Source organism: Ixodes scapularis, unplaced genomic scaffold (assembly GCF_016920785.2).
Source record: "Ixodes scapularis isolate PalLabHiFi unplaced genomic scaffold, ASM1692078v2 PGA_scaffold0__279_contigs__length_252992795, whole genome shotgun sequence".
Classification (NCBI taxonomy): Eukaryota; Metazoa; Arthropoda; class Arachnida; order Ixodida; family Ixodidae; genus Ixodes; species Ixodes scapularis.
Window position 1 is genome coordinate 239,755,902 of NW_024609835.1, and position 15,973 is coordinate 239,771,874.

At 46.8% G+C, this 15,973-nt stretch overlaps 1 long non-coding RNA gene across 1 annotated transcript; it reads right to left on the reverse strand.

The window, feature by feature from the left end:
* Window positions 1-2,276: 2,276 nt before the first annotated feature.
* On the reverse strand, window positions 2,277-4,107 carry LOC115328720. The gene is made up of 3 exons (XR_003919985.4): window positions 3,998-4,107; window positions 3,055-3,172; window positions 2,277-2,443 (listed from the first exon to the last, which is right to left on the reverse strand). It is a non-coding gene; the product is annotated as an uncharacterized LOC115328720 (long non-coding RNA).
* Between the last annotated feature and the right edge of the window lie 11,866 nt (window positions 4,108-15,973).

A 15,973-nucleotide genomic window follows, 5' to 3' on the forward strand; every position in this document is an offset into this window, starting at 1 on the left:
TGCTGGCCTCCGCGAGATCTGCAAGAAGTTGGTTATCAGAAACAAGTTGTTGCTTCAAACAGAGTCGCTTCCTCACCGTGAACTGCCCTGGACAGGGTGACCGACTGGCTGTCCGAAGGCGTGCCATGCGAGGTGCTCGCCTCCGCGAGATCTGCAAGAAGTTGTTTATCAGAAACAAGTTGTTGCTTCAAACAGAGTTAGTTCCTCACCGTGAGCTGCCCTGGACAGGGTGACCGGCTGGCTGTCCGAAGGCGTGCCGTGCGAGGTGCTGGCCTCCGCAAGATCTGCAAGAAGTTGGTGATCACAAACAAGTTGTTGCTTCAAACAGAGTCGCTTCCTCACCGTGAGCTGCCCTGGACAGGGTGACCGGCTGGCTGTCCGAAGGCGTGCCGTGCGAGGTGCTGGCCTCCGCAAGATCTGCAAGAAGTTGGTGATCACAAACAAGTTGTTGCTTCAAACAGAGTCGCTTCCTCACCGTGAGCTGCCCTGGACAGGGTGACCGGCTGGCTGTCCGAAGGCGTGCCGTGCGAGGTGCTGGCCTCCGCAAGATCTGCAAGAAGTTGGTTATCACAAACAAGTTGTTGCTTCAAACAGAGTCGCTTCCTCACCGTGAGCTGCCCTGGACAGGGTGACCGGCTGGCTGTCCGAAGGCGTGCCGTGCGAGGTGCTGGCCTCCGCGAGATCTGCAAGTTGGTTATTAGAAACAAGTTGTTGCTTCAAACAGAGTCGATTCCTCACCGTGAGCTGCCCTGGACAGGGTGACCGGCTGGCTGTCCGAAGGCGTGCCGTGCGAGGTGCTGGCCTCCGCAAGATCTGCAAGAAGTTGGTTATCACAAACAAGTTGTTGCTTCAAACAGAGTCGCTTCCTCACCGTGAGCTGCCCTGGACAGGGTGACCGGCTGGCTGTCCGAAGGCGTGCCGTGCGAGGTGCTGGCCTCCGCGAGATCTGCAAGAAGTTGGTTATTAGAAACAAGTTGTTGCTTCAAACAGAGTCGATTCCTCACCGTGAGCTGCCCTGGACAGGGTGACCGGCTGGCTGTCCGAAGGCGTGCCGTGCGAGGTGCTGGCCTCCGCAAGATCTGCAAGAAGTTGGTTATCACAAACAAGTTGTTGCTTCAAACAGAGTCGCTTCCTCACCGTGAGCTGCCCTGGACAGGGTGACCGGCTGGCTGTCCGAAGGCGTGCCGTGCGAGGTGCTGGCCTCCGCGAGATCTGCAAGAAGTTGGTTATTAGAAACAAGTTGTTGCTTCAAACAGAGTCGATTCCTCACCGTGAGCTGCCCTGGACAGGGTGACCGGCTGGCTGTCCGAAGGCGTGCCGTGCGAGGTGCTGGCCTCCGCAAGATCTGCAAGAAGTTGGTTATCACAAACAAGTTGTTGCTTCAAACAGAGTCGCTTCCTCACCGTGAGCTGCCCTGGACAGGGTGACCGGCTGGCTGTTCGAAGGCGTGCCGTGCGAGGTGCTGGCCTCCGCGAGATCTGCAAGAAGTTGGTTATTAGAAACAAGTTGTTGCTTCAAACAGAGTCGATTCCTCACCGTGAGCTGCCCTGGACAGGGTGACCGGCTGGCTGTCCGAAGGCGTGCCGTGCGAGGTGCTGGCCTCCGCAAGATCTGCAAGAAGTTGGTTATCACAAACAAGTTGTTGCTTCAAACAGAGTCGCTTCCTCACCGTGAGCTGCCCTGGACAGGGTGACCGGCTGGCTGTCCGAAGGCGTGCCGTGCGAGGTGCTGGCCTCCGCGAGATCTGCAAGAAGTTGGTTATTAGAAACAAGTTGTTGCTTCAAACAGAGTCGATTCCTCACCGTGAGCTGCCCTGGACAGGGTAACCGGCTGGCTGTCCGAAGGCGTGCCGTGCGAGGTGCTGGCCTCCAGGAGGTCTGCAAAAAACAAGATGAAGTCACCTGCAATTAACAAAATGTTGGATACGAAAGCAGCAGTGTTGGGGGTGTAACACAGCAGTCAACACGTTCTGGACATTGAAACAAAAACAAAACATTCCTAGATGATGGGAAGGTTTGGAGCTAGGGAAGCTCCAAAACCAATGATACTGAGACTAAGTGAACACACGATATTGTGATGGAGATGCGCAAACATGACACGATCGCCTAAACGTGACCATACCACTGATGCTAGATAGAAGTAAGAGTAACGTCAGAGCTTACGAAGCAGTGAAAGTAGAGTTACATGTAAGCCAAGTTTTTCTACTTATATATTTTGCATACATCGGGAAGTGAATAAAGCATTACCACGACATATCACAGACTGCCAGTGTTCCTGGGGACGAACACTGGGCACTGCTGTTTTTGTGAGCCTCGTTCGTCCAGGGTCCATGAAGTCGTGTACAGTGAAGTGGTCGCTGCACACGTAGTAGCTCGCATATAGGCGCGCCGCCGGTTTGTCCATGAGGTCATGTCTCTTGGCGTACTCGACCCACGCCTTAGACCTGTGACATGTGGTACAGGTATATAAATGCCTGAAGATGACTTGGACATTAAAGTGCCAGAGGCGGTTAATACATAGGCCATCTCTGTTTAACTGGAATGCCTCTGTCCCTTCATCACAGATATATAATTTTATTTGTTCCTTCGAAGTTATAGGATGTCACAAAAAGAACAGCAGAAATTTTCAATGACAACTATTTTTGTTCATGATATATTCAGTGAAGTGTTACGTCTGTGCTGATGTGAAGGCAAACACACAGTAGTGTCCTATACATTATTTTCTCATAAGTACAGGCTATGTGCGAGATTACGAAGTACAGTTTTAAGAAAAATGAAATACATAACAATTCCACGGCTGGTAAGTGACTGTGTTACTTAACCACCTTAGTGTAGTTTGAGCAAAACTTGGTACTGTGAGTACTCCAGAGCTCTGTTCCTTCGTCTCGCCTGTACTGTTTTTATTCATCCCTATGCAAAAGAACTCGCCCAAGTTTTTCCCTTACTACAGTTTTGAAACTAGTTTTGAAGAAACAAACGTTCCGTTTTTCGCTTTGACAGCTGAACAGTCATCCAGTAAGTTTTTAGAACAAAGACAGGTGAAAACCATGGCTACCTGCTGTCCCGTGGAACCCGGAAAAACTTTGTTCCCGGTTTCTTGCACGTTCTTCCGTTGTTAGAGCACCACGCTACGCAGCAGTAGCTACCGTAGCTGGGCATTTCGACGGCGTGCGCTGCAGAAAACAATTTACAGAATTGGCGCCGTGAGATTCTGATATGCCTGCGAAAAGGGAGCTGGTCATGACGCAATAAACTGTACTAATATACAAAACACAAGGTCAAGTTCGTACTGTATAAATCACGAGGTAACCACGGTGCACGAACAGCGCCCTTAAATAAAAAGATGAATTACATGTTAGTATACACCAACTCGGACGATGTGAAACCAATGCTTCGGCGCCTCATGATACTATGGTTCACTATGGTGCTCCAGCATACTCCAGCGCGCAGGGTGCACCGAATTACGCTGATAATCGGATGCCTTGCTCACCTGTGATTTCATTTCCCCGAGCTGGCTGTTCTCGACCAGATCAAATTAAAAGCACGGTGCTGCGGTATGTACTTTCAACATTAATAAGGACAAAACCTCACGCAAAGAAGGAAAAACTCGTGCGAGTAGGATGAAGAAACCACACCACATTGAGCGAAGCGTCTAAGGACCTCTCTTTGGCGTCACCGACTCTCGGCCCCCGCAGAAACTGTGTGCACAGCTCCATTTCACCGTAAGTGCCAAAAAAGAAACAACTACGAGAGACAGCTCGACGCTTTAAATGAGCATGTAATGCACGCGCGTTTGAGAAGTGAAAGCTGGAAGGAATCAGCGCCGCTGAAGACAACGCGCACGTGTTTGCAGCGTCAGACGCTTCTGCCCTGCCGCATTTCACGCTATGAAATCTGATGGAACAGAGAAAAGCGGTGAGCCCGAAAGACGCTGACGCCCAACAGACACGTGAAACACTCGTCATGTGGTTGCGTAATAGTGTTTTGAAATGGCTCACCTTTTCCACGAAGTGAACACCGAGAAATCGTTGACGACAGGAACAGCAGACAGACCGCCCGAGCCGCCGAGCCCAACACCCAGGGAGCCTGGGCAGGCTGCTGTTATGGCGGCGTTTTGCCCAAGCGGAAGTCGCAATCATTGGAATATTTTTCTCTGACCTTCGAAGCTACTAACAATTTTAAAAGCTTCTAAATTAAGATAGAACAATTTATGAACGGTGCAAATATAACAAATATGTAAATAAATAGGCACTATGGCGCCAGCTGGCGGCTGCCGTGAAACCTACTTTCTGGGCCGCGATAGGGTCCGAGTGGCCACTCTTTACGTTCTACTATATTACTCTATGCTCGAGCCATCCCACTGTGAACCAATGTTTCGGCCACCCCACGGGTGCGTGTCGCCATCTATTGGTTGAACTAACGCCTTGTTCAAGATGGCTGCCGTGGGACCGCATCCTTAAAGACCCAGTGTAACGAGTGTCCAGACTTTAGAGCCGTTCATGCCTTTTTTTTTCTATTAACTTCCAGCCACTGGAAGTCGCACTGCGGGCGAGTAAGCTATCAAGCGCGTTAGAAACAGTAGCTCCCCTTTGTGACGCCTGCTGGCTTTTCTCTCCGTATTCCGCTCTGCGGTGCTTATCTTCAGCGGAGACCGGAGACGTGAACGAAGGGGAGCCTGGCGAATTCCGGACTGTCTCAGAAAGGGAAGTAAAACCTGGTTGGGAGTATGAGCACAGGGAGCAGAGGTCCCTGCTGTGATACCCCCCCCCCCCCCCTTCTTCCTTCTCGTGTCTCCACATTTCCCTTTTCAATGAGCACACCGCATAGGCTATCTTCGATAAGCCCGTGGGCAATAGCACCTCAGAGCAACCTCCCCCTTCCCCTCCCTCCCCCCCTCCCCCTCCTTGCCCCCCCCCCCCAATTTAGTTCGCCTCCCCACTGCCCCCCCCCCCCCCCATTATGAAGATCCTGGCGGCGTCCCTGGACCAAAAAGAGGCCGAAAGGTGGCCGGACACTGAAAATGTGACCGACCAAAGGATGGCCGGCCTGTGGCCTTTGATTGGCTGGTTTTAATTGGCTATCCTTTGGCCACGCAGCCTTGGCCGCAGTTAAGCCGTTCAACTCTGGCCATATTGTGGCCATATAGCTTTGGTCAAATAAAGGCCGTTCAGCTTTGGCCAGATCACGACCTAGAAGAGGTCGTAGGCCAGATAAAGGCCGTCCTTCTCTGGCCGAATTAAAGCCGTTCAACTTTGACCAAATTAAGGCCGTTCGGTTTTGGTCAGATGAAGGCCGTCCTACTCTGGCCGAATCAAGGCCGCGCAACTTTGGTCAGATTGAGGCCGTCCATCATTGACCAGGTTATGGCTGTTCAACCATAGCCAAAGTAAGGTCATTTCGTTTCGGCCAGAACCAGGCTGTCGAACGTTTGCCGGTGCGGCCGATTTCAGAAACAAAACCATGGATAGGTTATTCAATTGAGACCAGGCTCAGGCCCTTCAACTTTGACCAGAGTCCAGACATCTAAAGGCCTGGACTATGGTCAAAGTTGAACAACCATCTTGGCTAAAGAACAGTTATGCATTTTTAGCCAGAGCCAGTTCTTTCAAAAGGGAGCTCAAGAAAAAAGCTAAAAAAAATTATTTGATACTTGCATTTTTTCCTTTATTTTTCCTTTTTATGTCTTGCTTGGGACGTAATCGGCAGTTTATGTTTGTATACAATGAAATTGTCTACTGAGATGGAAGCAGGACTACTATCAGAAGCATGCTTGCAGAGTACTTACAAATAAAACAGCGATCTCATGTAATCCGTGATAGATGCATAATCCGATTCGGGCAGCACAGAACGATTCACAAACACAACGTCGAGGATGAAGGCGGTCGCCCACAATCAACGGAAGTCTCGCGGTCGCCGATGAGCAACTCTCTTTCGTGATAGATGCATAATCTGATTCCGGCAGCGGTCGATCACACTCAACGGATGTCTCGCGGCCGCCGATGAGCAGCTCTTTGACAAAAGGCATCAAACAAACACAGCACTATGATTCCATAAACTCCGAAGAAATAAACGGCCACTCCCGGAAAGTTTGCATGAATGTATTTCGGCCGTTCACGACGAAAATCCACGGCTGCGACTGCAACGCATAAAAATCAGTGGAACACAGACGGGCGCTTTTGGAAACCGGACCTACGTTGCCCCTACATCTAACCATAACTTGGCATAGGGTAAAGACTCCCCAGTGAGCCCGTCAGAGCGAGTCACGTGACAAATTTTCGTCCAAGCGTTTTTGGTCCTGCGGGGGAGCGGTCACATGTTTCGCACCACCCCTCTGATGTGCTGGAAGTGACCTTCGCACTCGCTCACAGTCACACGAAAGCACAAAAGAAGGTAGGGAGGCTTATCAGAAGACGCGGTCAGAGGGGGTTGGACAAAGCATCTAATCTACTTCTGCTGCTTTGAATGGCCACCTGCACTGCCCAGGGAGGGCCGCGAAATGGGACTTGTCAGGACTTGCTTTGCGTAGTATAAATTTGAGCGTCCGAAACTGCCACTAATGTAAGGGGAGGCTGAGACGCGTTAGCCCGAGTGGGCTAACCCGTCTCAGCTCGGAGCGTGGAGCGAAAGCTTGCGCTGGGAACCTCCTGGGTTCGATCCCCGCCGCCCCAAACCGTTTCGATCTGGATGAGTTTCGTACCGGCACGCGTTCGTGTGATCACTACTGCGTGACGCACGTTAAAAATCCCAGGTTAGCGGTTGTACAGCACTAGCTAAATTTCTCATCTACAGCTAAGTGACCGATTACCCGTTGAGGCGCATCCCTCCACCAAGGCTGTATAAACATAAAGAGCAAACCAATTTTTTTTTTTGCCACTCATGTAGGAGCGTATACTGCTCGAGTGCGGACCGCGAGATAACAAAATAAATACAAAAAACCAATTCGAACGCAGTCGAATCACGGCTCAAAGCTTAGACGCTGAGGGCATGAAACAAGATGCTTGCCAGACATCTTTTTGTCTCTGGTAGCCGAGCAGAAATAATAATTCAGTGGCCGCACGCGTTCGGGTCATCTTTTGAGCACCTGTGGCCAGAAGAAAGAAGAGTGCCCTGTGGTGCCAGACATTTCTTTTTTTTTTTTGTCTCTGGTAGCCGCGCAGAAATAATGCATCAGTGGTCGCACTCTTTCGGATCATCTTTTGAAGAGCTGTGGCTGGAAGAAAAGAGTGCTTTGTGGCCCGATGCTTGCCAGACATTTTTTTGTCTCTGGTAGCCGAGCAGAACTAAAGCATCAGTGGCCACACACTTCCGGATCATCTTTTGAAGACCGGTGGCCAGAAGAAAAGAAAGTGCTCTGTGGCCAGATGCTTGCCAGACATCTTTTTGTCTCTGGTAGCTGAGCAGAAATATTGCATCAGTGGCCATATACTTTTGGATCATCTTTTGAACTCCTGTGGCCAGAAGAAAACAGTGTGCGATGGGGCCAGATGCTTGCAAAGCATCTTTTTGTCTCCGGTAGACGAGTAAAAATGATACATCGGTGGCCATACGCTTACGCAGCGGCGTAGAGTTTCCATTTTCCCGGGGGGGGGGGGGGGGGGGGGGGGGCAGACCCGGAATGTGGCTCAAAAAAAAAAAAAAAAGGGGGGGGGGGAGAGGAGGAGAAGGTCCTTGTTTTATTTGTTCCGTGGGTTCTCCCCATAAGGGTCACCTGCAGCAGTCGGAGCCTTTACCGAGCATTTTGGTAAACCCGAGACTGGAGAAAAAGGGACAAGGACATAAACAAACGGACACGGACATTGTGACAGCTAACTACCTGGTGTCCCCAAATAAGACGCTCCGCAAAAGAATGACCCGGAAACTTCAGCGGTTTGACGCATCCAGTAGAAATTTCTCTGAATACGTGTTTTACTGGCCACATTTATGCAAACATATTGCAAGACTAAACTACCAGTACAAAAAAGCGAATCTTTTTTTTTTTTCTGCAGGGGTAGTTCGGGTCTAAAATTTTGTTGCATAAATGTGACCAGTAAAACACGTATTTCAGGAATATTCCTACTTGTTGCACCAAGGATCTAAATTTTGCGGGCCATTTTGTGTGTAAAGTGTATTTTGAGATGCCCATATAGTACCAAACTCCCCGAGTGGATACGCAGGCGCACCAAAAGTGTTAATTTTGAAAATGGTGAACAGGAGAAAATGAATCTGCTGTAACCAAAATATTTTAATATTTTGGTTACAGCAGGGACCCATCGGAGAGCCATTCGTCTTAATTTTTACACAGGATACCGGACGAACTGTCACGTTCTTAGCCGAGTCGGAACTGGGCGAGTCGACTTCCTATGAGAACGGCTTACGTTTCAAGAATGTCAATGGGTTCTGAGTTTAGGTTTCCATTTGCGGTGTTCGTGTCGGCTCACGGTTTAAGTTTCAATTGAACTTCGCTTGGCCCCGCTCGTTATTCTGGGACTCCAATCACGATCCTTCAGTTGCTTCCGTCTCTTTGTCAAATAAGCCTCAACCCAGGGAGTTAATATAAAATAGTTTCCACAGGTAATAAGCTCCGGTGACCTTGCCTCAGAGGAAGTGATCAAGCACTTGCTATTCTACTGACTGTTTGCGGCGTATATGTATGAATGCCTTCCCTGGGAATGTTCGTGAAGCCTATTCAGAATAAAACGGAAAAGGGGAGCGGATTGTGCCGCCTAGCGCCGCACTGTTCATACAAACGTTTTAAAAATGACAAAAGGAACACGTATCGGGCATGATGATTATTCTTTCCCCAAAGTTGGCCTTCGTAGAGACTCCGAAGGCCCAATCGCTCTCTTCCTTACAGGCTTTTGTTTCAAAGCAGTGTCCCTTTGTTTTTGTTGTGTTTTGCGATGCTGTTATTTGGCTTCTGGTGTGTATTTTATTGTCATGTTTTGTTTATTTTGTTAACACATGCAGCAGGGGAAAGTGGGGTAATGGTGGCACAAGAAGCTTTAATTATACGTCTGACTTCAATTTTAAGAGGGCCAAAAATAATTCTCAGACGGTAGCAAAGACCATTTGATACCACTATACCTTGTGCGAAGCTGGGGTTACAAATTTTTCCGCCAAAAGTTGTTTTCTGGACGAGTATTCGAGTCGCTGTTCGGTGACAAGACTGGTAGTAAAGCCCTTCACTGACCAATCAAAAACGTGTACAATATTTTCTTGGCCGAAAGAGCATTCATTTGTAGACGCGCAAGAAATTAAAATTTTTTTCTTGGCGAGCAGGTCTGCAGAATCAGTCACTGACTCACTGTGTCGGGGATGCTTCCTATTCTCAGAAGCATTTTTGTTGTCTAAAAACCGACAGAAATGTCGCGACGCTTTCAAGACTTTTTTTAGCCTGTCATAGCTGAAGCGGGCACTTCAGCTGTTCATTCAGACAACATATTCCGCGCATCTAACTCCGTCTGAGGGGAATTTTCCACTGAATGTCTGACCTGTCACTGTCCCGAGATCCACCATTTAAAAGCCTGAAAGGAAATAAGAAGCGGGAATAAACAGGCCCCTGTGAAATAGCTGCCAGTCAGGACGGCCAACAGCCCACTGTCGATGGGCGCAGACCCAAGCCAAGCTCTTTAAAAAAAATCCCGGGCCGGGGCCGGGGGGGGGGGGGGGGGGGGCTCTGCCCCCCCGTGAAGCCGTCCGGGGGGGGGGGGGGGGGCACGAGCCCCACTGCCCCCCCGTAGTTGGCGCTTATGCGCTTACGGATCATCTTTTGGACACCGGTGGCCAAGAGAGAAGTGAGTGTTCTGTGACCAGGTGCTTGCCGGTCTTTCTTTTTTTTTTTTATTACCGGCGGCCAGAGATAAACTTAGTTGTCTGTTTCCTGATCTTGCCAATAATCTTTTTATTACCAGTGGCCAAAGGAAAACTGAGTTGTCTGTGGCCATACGCTTGCCGGTGATCTTTTGATCTCCGGGGGCCAGTGGCGGAACTGGCCGGGGAGTGGCCAAAGGCTGGCCAAAGGCTGGCCAGACACAACACATTTTTGTGCTACCTGGGTAGTTTACAAACGAGGAAAAAAAGGAAGTGAGGCGAGCTAGGTTTTGATTGATCCTATAGCCTGTCGATGAAGATGAAGTGTTTCATTAAATGCAGTTGTTAGTCAGGCGGTTGAATGCGTCTCTTTCGTTCTCCTCGCATTTGCATGGTTGGTTTGTTCAGCTGGTGTCTCCTAAATATGTGTAACCAACGTGCTCAACTCTTTCCCGTGGTTAGTTTTCTTTCTAATTACCTGAGTTCTTTCATGTTCAATTTCCACCCCATCAATTCTGCGGGGCTAAGCCTCCTCATCGCAAACAACATCTACCAAGCAAGATTGCTCACACGCTGCATACGGAAGAATATCATACTAAAGGATGTGCTGGCTTTCTTCGGAGCGGTTAAGCCATCGCAGGGACACGCCCAGCGGGTTTCGAAGATACTTAGGTCTGAAAAATGGCGGCAGGTACATCTTCTCACTGACTTTTTACGTGTCAAATGCCCGAGTCACTCTGCCTTTTCCTATCACCTAAAGACGACCAACGACACTCTAAACAATATACAGTCGAGCCCGGTTATATCACAACCGGGTATTTCGAATTATTGCTTATATCGAACAGTCCAAACATCCCCTTGAAAATCGCATGTAATTGTATAGGAGCGTTGTCTTTTTGTATCGAACTTTCATGGACTCCCATGGCGGGAACACTCGATATAGCGAACGAAGCACGGCGGCCCTTTGCAACTCCCGCGGTCAGATTGCGCCAAGCCAGCATACGCGCACGGAAATACTCGACAAAAAGCAGTTCTAAAAAAAAAAGCGCCCGTAAAAAAAAAAAAAAAAAGAAAAAAGAAAAAGGAAAAAAAGTGGAGTATGGCAAAGGGAAAGGCTCGCCCGCGAGGGAATGCAGGGAGTTCTCCTTAACCCCAAAATAAAAGCAAAAAAAAAAAAAAGTCTGTCAAGTTGAGTGTGTCGACAACCACGGTTGAGCAATCGCACTTTGAACGCCTTATCCTTTTTTTTTCTTTCGCCGTTTTTGCGATGCGCGTTTTTCTTTTGCTTTTCTTTTTTTGTTGTTGTTGTTTGAATTTAGTGAGGTTTCTTTTTTGTTGCTTGCTTAGCTTTACTTTATGGATCGAGCTTTTTGTTTGTTTTTATGCAGCTCGCTCTTTCCGTTCTTTCTTTTTTTTTAAATCATGTTGTGTCGTTGGTGCTGTGCGAATGTCGCGCGTCGCGCGCACGTAAACGATTGCAAACACTGTTATCTTCCCCAACTAACCTCTACTGTATTTAGTGACTCTTAGTGGCTCTATTAGGTAAGATCCCGTTTGTCGCGGCCTTCGATATTGGCAGAGACGCGCAGAAATTTCAACTGGAGCTTAATTTAATATATTTTTGTATATCAAATTATCGATATATCGAATTATTTTACGATCCCCTTTGAGTTCGATATATCCGGGTTCGACTGTATGGATTTCTCGCTTTCTTCCGATACGGCGTCATCATCTGTCCTTACATTGCCAAAACCAAGCGAATCCAAAAAATGTCTCCATCACATTTGATTGGGGATTTTGTTCTAACTGTGCGGACTAAACATGTTTTAGAGCACGGATCAAAATATGCCATTGCACCTAAGCTTGAAGCCGTTGACCAAGTAGCGCTCGTAAGGAACATAGCTGCCAAAGCAGCACTTGAAAGAAGCCCACAGGTCATTGAGCAAGGGATTCAGGTTTTCGCGAACCTTAAACATCAAGCTTTCCCACGTCTGAGCTTTGAACCTACCATACAAGAGCGGAGAAGCAAGGACCTTAATCTTTGCCTTTCCGATAAGGGAGGAGGTTTTGTAGTTCTTGACTCAGGGGCTTTTGGAGAAAAACCCTTCGAGCCACAAACAAGAAGTTCGTTCCGGTTGAAGTCAATAGAACAACAGCAACAAAAAGAGCCATACTCACGACATTACAAAGTAACCATTATGGTGGGTTCTGCTGCAAGATCAAGGCAGCCAAGATTGACCAGTTAGTGGTGTTCTTCTCAGCCAAAACTCAGAAAGAGGGAAGTCCGTTCCGGGCAATAATTTCGGAGAGAAACACGTGGGAAGCTTGCGCGTCTAAATTTCTTTCCAAAAAAATCTCCCTCGTTTGATCAAAGACCCTTTCCGGATTTCCCATTCTGAAAATGTGATATCTTTTCATAAAGAAAAAAGGAACATCATCGTGTCTGGGTTTTGCAAGGACGTTCAAGACATGTTCTACTCCATCCCGCATGCACGTCTACTACAAGTTCTTCGGTCAATCATAGAAGACCAAGGCCTCACATCATTCCAGAATACGGCAGGGATTCAAGTGGATACCTTCTTAGAACTGTCGCGCTATTACCTATCAGCCACGGTGGTGGCCTACGAAGATCGCCGCTATGTACAGAGAAATCGCGTATGCATAGGACCCCAGGTGGCCCCACATCAGTGTGAAGTTTTTCCTCTGAGCGTGTTGGCGTGCCATCCAAGAAAGTATTAAGAATTTGAGAATCCCGGCGATATTTTTGTATGTAGATGATTTCCTCATTTTATGCACTACAGAAGTTGACGATCATATCGACGGGTGCCTCAACAACATCCTGAGGAGTTTTCAGCAGTCATGCATGGAGCTCACCTTCACGCATGAACTTCCAGTCAGGAAGACCATCAAGTTTCTTGATTTGGTTTTGGAGTTCAGAGCAGGTCATGTTTGCTGAAGATACCAAGCCCGTTCAGGCAAAGGGTTTCTCCCCTTCTTGTCGCAGCATTCAAAACTGTTAAGCAGACAGTAGCTGTCAAAGTTCTGTTTTCTAGCCTGAACAGATCATGTAAGCATCAGATTTCCGGAAGCTTTGAGTTACATATATCCAGACTCGAGGACGCGGGCTACCCTCGACAAGTAGTTGACTCCGTGTGCGAAAGAATTGGCCGCACCATCAAGACGACACGCGAACGCAACGACCCTTCCACAGAGCAAAAGAAGACAAGAAGACCGTTTGTGGTTGTGTCATATATTAATGGGATTACACATAGTTTAAAAAAGATGGAAAATTGGCAAGAGGTACAATTGCTGTGCTCGGCACCAAATAAAGCCCATTCGCCGTGCCGCATGGCCAATCGGGGCCAAACCAGCAACAGCATTACTCACAGGACCGTTTATGCCCAGTGCGACAAGGAGGTTATATACCACATACCCTGACATGCAGCCGCTGTTACATCATACAGACCGGGCGGTGTATAAACGATAGGACTCGGGAACATTCCGATAGTTTAAAGAACTTGACGGCAGCAGGTGACTTAGCCCTGCATTGCCGTGACTGCAAGTGCAAGGCAAACTTAGACAAAGTTACCATCATGGGGCACCATCAAAACCGGTTCGCACGTGAGGTGTTGGAAGCTTTAAACGTAAAAGAGAAAGGGGACATACATGTTAGTTCACCGTTTGTGACTTTAACCAGAGAAGAGAAGACGTTCTTGCGAGGTGGAGGTATCGCCCATAAGTAGAAAGACGAACAGGATGCCCTAGTTTAAAAATGAGGAAAAAAAAGGAAGAAGTGACGCGAGCTAGGTTTTGATCCAGTGGTTTTGATTGATCCTAGCCTGTCGATGGTTTCATGAAATGTAAACTTTGTATATGAAAATGTAAATTTAGATTATAATAATAAATGTAAATGTTAAATTAAATGTAGTCCAGCGGTTGAATACGTCTCTCTCGTTCTCCTCACATTCGTTTGGTTGGTTTGTTCAGCTGGTGTCTCCTAAATATGTGTAACCAACATGCTCAACTCTTTCCCGTGGTATAGTATCGAACCTATTATTCTTATAAATAATGATTAATCATTATAAAATTACGTAACATGGTTTTACCTCCCCCTTAATGATTTGCTTTTAAACATATTCGACTTCATGAAATTATTTTGTTTTGTATTTATATGCAATCATAGGCTTAAAAGCTATTTTAGCTGCAGTGACCTGGGGTTCGTCATGGGTCTCATATTAATACTTCAACCCTACATTTTATGTTTTACTATTTTGCGCTAATATAAATTTTCTACTATTTATGACACTAATGAGAACAAGCAAAGTGCATCAGAAAAATTACAGAATTCTTACATGGGGCCAGGTAAATTTAGGAATTTAACACATGCTACTTCGTGTAGATAAGATACAGCTTGTATTAAAAACAACACCAATGCATTAGAATGTAATAAACAGAATGCATTTATTGTACAGTCGAATATAAATACACAACAATAGAAGAATATCTTTCGGGAAGAACGATTTGCTCGTCGACAGAAATATTCTCTTTCGTGCTATCCCATTCAACTTCCCAAACTGCTTTTTGGGAGGTGCGTGATTTCTTCGACCAGTTTCCCACTCGTGAATCTAGCAGCCATGCTGAAGCAGAACGAGGTAAACCAGCGTTTGGTGTTTTTGCATCTTGACTAGAACCATGTATAGAAATATCACAGCAAAAAGCCAAGTGAATTTTTCCGCAATTCAAAGGCGTTCTCAGGACAACGTTTTGTGCAGTAGAATAGCATATCTTGCTCAATGTGGTTGCGAACCCCATCGTGAAATAATAACTTACAAAAGTGGTACGGTGCGCATCCTGCTGCAACATATTGACTGGAAGGTTTGTCGATCCAGTGGGCCTGATCTCTTCCGAGGTGTGATATATATATTAATTTATATCTTTTTCTTTGAATTCTGATATACATAAACGTAGCTTAGTCGCCATTGGGTGCCTCTGCTTGTAATTGAGCTTCTCTTAGAACACTTGTTTCCGATTGAAAAGTTTATAGCCAGGTTTTTCATGTAAAATGTCCGCATGAAATAACATTCAATATGTGAGACCAAACCCTTTTCTTACATTCCTCATCGTTATCAGACAGAGAGCGGCCTTGCTCTTTCGGGACACACGGCTTGGGTTTCATAGAATGCCTCGGAACCTTTGGCGGTAACCATATGAAAGATAAATTATATTATAAAGAGGGACATGCGCTTTAGTCAATGCATTAAAAAAAGGAGAAACAAATGAAACAGACATTTACCATCTGTCGCGCTTGTCAGCATACTCAGGTTCTGCTCCATAACCCGAGCAATACACTGTTTAAAGGCTTGCAATCACCAGAGACAGCACAAACCAATTCGGGTCTGTGGAAACCAAGAAAAGCACGCGTCCTCGATGCGAACGCTGGAAGTGACAACTGCCAGAAGATCTTGTCAAACGAAGTACTTCACCTGCATGACGTTGCACTTGTGCTACGTACCAAAATTCAACAGTATGAGTGTAACTACAGGTCCGATATTTTCAGATCTTCATTGACATAGTTCGATAGATGTGTGTATTCATTTAAAAAATACTAATTAAAAGAATCATGCGAATAAGGAGTTATTATATAACATCAACTTAAAAACAACCTTACTTGTATAACTGCGCTCAGACAAAAATCTTGGTCTCTATCTTTGACTGATCAACAATAAATAGCAGACGTGGCACCGCATCGTTTTAGAGTATTTACGAATATTGTTATAACCCTTTGTTTTAAAGGGAGTCACCTGATTTGACATACAGAAATGTTTTCTTTTTCGTATGTAGCACTCGTGCTACATTATAAGTAAAGGATTAACTTAATGCCGACCCTTTACAGATTTCCGAATACGCATAACTCACATTTTCTGCTTTTGTCAGATCATTAAATGGTTAACTTACGTGCCAAGGTAGTTTTTTGCTAGCAGTGACCGTATTTGGAACTTATTTTTTTACATAACACATACTCGTCCTCTTCGTGAAGCACGCCCTCCCCAAAAGGATGCACGTAGCAGGTTCTGCGGAATACTTCTTCCTGGAGCACCTGCTACGTGCGACAGAGCTCCTAGGGAGCTGAACAAGTTAGGAACCTGACTTATGCCGCTTTCAATGAACTCTTTGTGCGGCACATG